At 35.2% G+C, this 7,645-nt stretch overlaps 1 pseudogene; it reads left to right on the top strand.

The window, feature by feature from the left end:
* Positions 1-5,414: 5,414 nt before the first annotated feature.
* Positions 5,415-7,101, top strand: LOC149569246 (protein CTR9 homolog pseudogene; annotated as a pseudogene).
* Positions 7,102-7,645: the final 544 nt, after the last annotated feature.

The raw sequence follows: 7,645 nt of genomic DNA, 5'->3' as shown, positions 1-7,645 counted from the left end.
ACAAAATAACATGAATTACCTTAATAAATGTATGCCAATCATGTGTTTTCAACCCTGGCCTAAATTCACTTTTATTTGATATGACATTGTTTATGTTCGCAACAAATCCTGTGGGAAATCGTATTTTTTTTATGACTTCTTTTATAGCATTTCTCTGCTGCTCTAACAATAACCAACTAAGGGCACTTGTATCAATCCAGTCTCCATTGTTATTTGGTCGAATACCATTTTTCATTGCATGGTTGGATTCTTCAATGTCACTACAAGTTTTGACAATTTGATCTTTGTCACGCCTTCCATCCAAGATTTTCCATAATGTCTCTGCTACATTCTTTCCAATATGCATAGGATCAAACAAATGCACAATTGGGAGTTGCTCGTAGTATGACAACCTAGTAAATTGTGTAGGATAAATTTTGAGTCCTGTTGGAAGTTGGACATTGATGTCTTGATGACCTTCACAACCATCAATCACATCATCAGTAAACAAAACACAATATCGAAATATAAATTTGAAACAAAAAGCATCAAATGGAATGACATTACCTCGACAATTTATTTTATTATATGCCAACTTCCATAGGTGAGGTGTCACTCTCTGTGGCTTTGATGTAGTCTCTTCTAGACCATTGAAAAGATGTTTTTCGGTAATTTGGTACTTATGATTTCTGTGCAGAAAGTGTCTATTCTCATCAAACACCTACTTTCTTAAACTTTTTGAATGATGAGATTTCGTCTTTGGACCACAAACTGGACATGCAAATTTACCCTTTCTGAAGACCTACAAGATCGTTTATAATTGGATTAAATGTGTTAACTTTGACATACCAAAAAAGAGGTGTCAAGAAGAGAACATACCACAAAAATGTGTTAGCCCAGGGGCATCGTGTATTGTCCATACAAGCATTGCATGAAATTGAAATTGTCTTTGTCCTATTGATCTACAAATGTCATACATAGTAACCCCATTCCATAACACCACCAACTCGTCAATAAGGGGTTCAATATATACATTGATATCTTTGACTTGGTACTTACCTACTTGAATGAGCAAAAACATTACATAATTATTTTGACCATTTGATGGATTAGTAATAATAAATTAATTTAGATGACCACTAAATCAAAAAATACTTGGAACAATCAGTGTCAACATTATGTGCTCTCTCTTTATGGACAACCAAGGAGGTATGTTATTGTTGATAACAAAAGCAGGCCACACTGAGTAAGTAGATCTCATCTCTCCATAAGGATTGACACCGTCTGCTGCCAATGAAAGCTTGAGATTACGAGGTTCTTCTTTAAAGTGTGGCCATTTTCCCTCTATTTCCTTAAATGTCAAACCATCTGTAGGCATTCGCATAATGTCATCTTGACTTCTATTGCATGCATGGTAATCCATAAATTGTGCCAAGCTATTGCACTTGAATAATCGTTGTAGACGTGGAATAATGGGAATATGCCGAAGAACCTTGTGAGGCACCTTTTTTGTTAATCGATCTGATTGATATCTACTGATAAAGTAGGGCATTGTGTTGCAAATTCATGCTATTTATAATATATAATATGATCATTCAGACATGCATCTATTGTTTGATACTCCATTCCAATATCTTTCATGATGGCAGATAATTCTTGGTACGAACGAGGTAGAATGTTTGATGGTGGTAACAAACACTCACCTATTAACCTATGACCAAAAATATAATTTCTTAATTTAAAGAATATTAATTGCTACACGAACCCAATGTTAATTGTAAGGGAACTAAGAGTAAAATAATGAAAGAAGATGGCATACCTTAACATACATGTCATTGCTACATTGGATAAACCATTCATTACCTTCAAGTTCACCAATAGCAATACATCAGCAAGAAGAGTTGTTTTGGAGCCTTCATATAGGGGCTGCTCTGCCTTCTCAAGTAAAGGTACATCAAACTCTACATCGTCATCACCATCATCATCATCATCATTATCATCTTGATCATCGTGATCTTCATCATCTTGATCTTCTTCCATGGTATCATTACCTTCTACTTCACACCTCCATGTTCCCTCGTTTGGAAATCCGCATTCTTTGAATTTTCATGGTCCATAACATGAAACTCAGGGATGTTGACCTATATGAAAATGATGACCTTATAATAACCATGACCATGATGTCATCGTCAAATCATGTCTCATGTAATTTATAAACTATTAAAATATATACCAATGGGCGATACTGGTTTCCCCCTTCAATGTGACCATGTTGCCTACAATGTTGCTCAACTATTGTGATTAGATATCTTCGAGTCTTTAAGGCCTTACACATTTTGCAAGGACAATAACATTTTCCATCACCTTTTCTTTTTAAGTTAGACCGCAGTCTAGCAATTGCCTCCCTATTTTTTTGTGCGTTGATATCGTCTGACATGGTCTTTCTTGAATGGAATGACTCGTTGGTGGAAGAAGGATGATTTGTTTGCAACCTGCAGATGGAGTAGTAAAAGGAAGACACATATAAAAAGGAGTTAGGTCTCTGAACCAAGTAGGAGTTAGGACATGCTGGAGTGGGGTCAGCCCAAGATATTTTGGAATCTTGAAGAACCTGGTAAAGGGTATCTGGAAAGGTGAAAATAAACAAGTATTTTTACAGCTACAAAGGAAGAATCGAGAGCATTATAAATAATGAAGAAGAAACTTAAATCCATACAACTTCACCTCTATTTACAATTTGACCTTTCTGCAAGTGAAATATGACAATATACAAAATTTCCAATCACATTTTCACTTAAAAAAGAACACCAAATATACCTTTGCTACAATATCTTCTTCAAATTCTTCGCTATCAGATTCTTCAGAACTGCAAGCTCCTGTGTAGAAAAAAGATGAGATGTACTAAGTAATTTTTGATGGGCAATATTTAAACAAATCGACTATCAAAAAAACAATTTATGAAATTCAGTTGCTTTATTATGTACTGAAGACTTGGCAAGATGTTCCCAAGTCTATCTATAGAATGCCTATCTGCATGGTTGTTTGCAAATAGTCTAGTATGGTGCCACTTTTGAACAACAACAAATGTCACTGGGGCCTTAAATTCATTGACTGTGATTTTAAGAAAAATCTACGACGAGACTTATTTTTCAGATGCATGATTAGAAACGATTTCCACATTGAAAAGTTTTATGAGAATTCCTAGGTTCAACAGCTATGTCTTTTCTAGGGCTTGTATCATCTCTTTTTTTGAGCTTATGCAAGTGACAAAGTATGAGAAGGGCAGATTTTAGCAATGGCTATTGCTTTTGTTATTATTCCATTGTTTATTATTTTTCTTATCTCATATCTATGTTTATTTTACATTTTTTCATTTCCACATAAATTGTGGCCTGAGGGGCCACACCTTTTTATATTGATTTAAGAAAAAAGATCACACATAAGGGTGCATCTATAGCTAACTACTTAAAACCTAGAATCATATTAACAAAAAGGTTCATATTCATTCTCAAACTTATTAAATTGTACATCAGCATAGCCACTAGGGCTAGCCTCCAAGAGCAATCTAGAAAATTTCCACTATTCAGAAGGGTGACAAGAATCATAGTCCATCTTGCAAAAATCATTTCCTAGACCGATACACAGGCTTTCTCAAGAGTATAGAGAATAGCCCAAGCTTCCATCTAATTTTTAGAATGAGTACTTAAGCAAGTAGAAAAGAAAAACTAAACAGGGCTTAAAGTTCCACTACTAGTACCACCCATTCCTGTTGGACGTGGATTACTCCTTCAAAACCCATCTATATTGATTTTGAGGAAATCATTTGGGAGGGGAGACACTAACCTAAATGGTTCACTTTCTTGACTTGCTGAACTCTGGGACTAAACCTATTTTGTGAAGAAAGAGAAAAACATTGATCCAAGTGATTAGCAATGTGGAGATCCAAATGAACAGTTGACTGAGATAGCTCCTGTTTCGACAGACCGCCCTCTCATGAAATCTCATTCATATTATAATCTTGCACGATCTTATCATAGCAAAGGTGATTATGAAATTGCTAGCCACTACTACTATTTGGCACCCTCAAATTACATGTTACGCTTTGATGTTGGTGTTGCCATTTAGAAGTTTTCAACTTCAACACTTCAAAAGAAAAAATATACTACTGATGAGGTTATGAAAATGTCACCTATGCAAATAAATGTTACTTATACAAATGTCGTTTATGACATCTTGTACATATGTTACTTATTCTAGTTTCACTTAATCAGTATCGCTTTAAAAATTTGTAAAACTAATATTGTTCTTCAAACTTACTCTTTTTTTGGTTTAGAGTCAACAATTTATTTTTTAAAATTAAATATTCAAATTTATATTGGAAAAGGTAGAAACTAATACTTATTGATTTAACTCAATTTATAATTTTTATTTAAATATTTCTTAAAATAACATAATCCTTAATGTTTTTTTTAATTCTATTCCAACTATCTCTATTTAGTGCCTACCATGTTTATGTGCATGTTTTTTATGTGTTTTGGATAACAAGTCTAATTTAATTTGTCTATGGACTAAGACCTTAAATTATTGAGCTTCTCTTTGTTTTGTGAAAACTATAGCATTCTCTACTTAACAGGGCCAACCACGTGAAGGTGGAAGCTCATCATGGCCTCTCCCAGGAGTCTCTTATGACCCTTTACGACATTTTAAGAGCTCTAAGATTTATTCTTAGGGATCATAAATGGTCGTAAAGGGTCATAAGAGATCTTAGGACACAACAACTAAGAAATATAATTGTAAGCATCATGGTCACATTTTTTTGGAATCAATGTAATTGAGTTGTATACCCAAGTGACGAAGTGCATCTAGAAAATGAAACTACAACCTATTGGGATTAAGACAAACCTTATAAAACAAAAGTAGCTAGGAATGATCGTTTGCCAATATTTGTTAAATAGATTTGTGGGAGGACCTTGTATTCATGACCTACACATTGTATTCATGAGCTAGGAATGATTGCTTGCCAACAGTTGTTGAATACATTTGTTGGAGGACCTTGTATTCATGAGCTACAGATGTATTCAGCAACTGTTGGCAAGCGATCATTCTTATAGATGAATTAGACTTGGAATTGAAGGTGTGGAAGTTGCTTTGCATTGCTTGGGTACACAACCCAATTACATTTCCAAAAAAATGTGACCATGATGCCTACAATTATGTTTCTTAGCTATTGTGAAATCTACATATTTGATAGGAGAAGCATTTGAAGTTTATGTTGTAAATCCACTAAATAGGGTCAAGATTTGATTTGGGAATTTTGGTCAGATGATCTAAGAGAAAGAATAGACAGACAGATGGAGAGAGAGACAATACAAGTGGTAGAAAGAGCCATGCCATTTGCAGGATGCCACCATCCTTTTGGTAGATCAAAGAAAAACATGGTAAGGACTATAATACAGGTTGTCCTCAAGAGTATTATCTAGGAGTCTTTCTATCACTTGTATTATCTCTCTCTCCATCTGTCTCTCAACTCTTTCTCTCAAATCATTAGACCATACTATTTAATCTTGCCAGGCTGTTTGAACAGCTACATGACACTGAAAAAGAAAATCTTTTGTACAGGCTAATATTGTTCAAGTTTCCTGATTATGTGGATGCATATCTATGACTTGCAGCCATGTCCAGGCTCGAAATTAGATCAAACTAAGCCTAGAATTGATTGGGGAGGCACTTAAGGTGGATAAAACCTCAGTAAATGCAATTACCATGCTTGGCAACCTGGAACTAAAAACAGATCACTGGCTTAAAGCAAAAGAAACAATTAAAGCTACACAAAATGTATTAGATGGTAAGGATGCTTATGCTAACATTAATTCTCTTGGAAATTGGAATTATTTTGCAGCTTCACACAATGAGAAGAAGGAACCAGATGCGGAGGGAATACATCTTGATAAGGCTAGGGAACTGTATTGTAAAGTGTTGGCTCAGAGACTTAGAAATGTCTATGCTGCAAATGGGGCAAGCATTGTGCTAGCCGAAAGGGGTCATTTTGATATTGCAAAGGAAATTTTCACACAGGTTCAAGAAGCTGTAGTAGGAAACATCTTTGTTCAGATGCCTGATGTGTGGGTAAATCTAGCACATGTTTACTTTGGACAAGGACAGTTTGGGCTTGCAGTGAAAATGTATCAAAATTGTTTGAGGAAATTCTATTTTGGCACTGACACCCAAATTTTATTATATTTAGCTCGATCACATTATGAAGCAGAACAGTGGCAAGATTGTAAAAGAACATTATTAAGAGTAGTACATTTGGCATCCTCAAATTACATGTTACACTTTGATGTTGGTGTTGCCATGCAAAAGTTTTCAACATCAACACTTCAAAAGCAAAAACATACTACTGATGAGGTTCGTCAAGAAGTGTCTGAATTAAAGAATGTGCTCCATGTGTTTAGACAACTGTCAGTAGTGCCAAGCCCTCATACACATGGCTTTGATGAGAAGAAGATAGAGTTGCATGTGGACTACTGTAAACACTTGCTTGATGCTGCCAAAGTTCACAGAGAAGCAGCAGAACGCGAAGAACAACAAAGCCGTTAAAAGCTAGAAGTAGCACGCCAACTTGTCCTGGCTGATGAGGCAAAACGAAAAGTTGAGGAAGAATGAAGGATTATGATGGAAAGGAGAAAGAAAGAAGAAGAATTGCGACAGGTGATGCAAAAAGAGGAGCAATTTGAACGTGTGGAAGAATTATGGAAGAGTAAGCATAAGGACAGGGATGATGATGATGATGAGGCTGGTCAGTCTGAAAAGAAAAGAAAGAAGGAAAAGAAGAAAAAGAAGAAGGATAAGGATCACAAGGCTTATGATTCTAATATGGAGGAACCTAATATTTCCATGGAAAATGAGGCAAATTATATGAGTGATAAGGCAGAAGTTGATACGAAAAATGCCCAAGATCTTCTTGCAGCTGCAGGTCTAAAAGACTCTGATGATGGCGAGACAAATTCTCCAGTTTCAGCAAAATCATGAAGGAGACGTGCATACACTAATTCTGAAGATGAAGAACCCTTACAAAAACAGAGTCTGAGAGAAGACAATACTTTTGATGATGATGTCTAGGCTTCTTGAGGATTAACTAAACAGATTCCAAGAGAAGATGATGCACAGAGTGATGATGGATAAGCTACTAAACATTTAGTCAATCAAATATGCCTTCTCCCTTCCAAATCTGTTTGACATTGTTCCAAGTCAAAAACATCAATTGAATCATCTGTATGGAATTTTTCTTTTTTTCCATTTATTGCTTTATATGGGCAACCTATTCTTGTCCTTATTCTAGAACATTTTCTGTGTTCTTCAATGTATATGCTTTATCTTCCTATCAGATTCTAGATTAGAAGAACACACAATTGAAAATAGATTATCTATTTTCTTGAGGTTTAACCAAACAGATTCCAAGCTAAGATGATGCATACGATGATGATGGATAAGATACCTCAAAGTTTAGTCAATCAAATATGCTTTGTCCCCACCAAATTTGTTTGACGTAATTAAATGAGATCTATTCAAAAAGCCTCAAACGAATCATCTGTAGGGCATCTTTACATTTTTTCTGTTTATTGCTTTTATGGCAGCCTATACTTGTCCTTTTTTTATATCATTT

This window comes from Cupressus sempervirens, chromosome 3, assembly GCF_028749045.1.
Source record: "Cupressus sempervirens isolate cs-2001-9-10 chromosome 3, ASM2874904v1, whole genome shotgun sequence".
Lineage (NCBI taxonomy): Eukaryota > Viridiplantae > Streptophyta > Pinopsida > Cupressales > Cupressaceae > Cupressus > Cupressus sempervirens.
The sequence above is the reverse complement of the archived record's forward strand: the minus strand, read 5'-3'. Positions and strand labels throughout refer to the sequence as shown.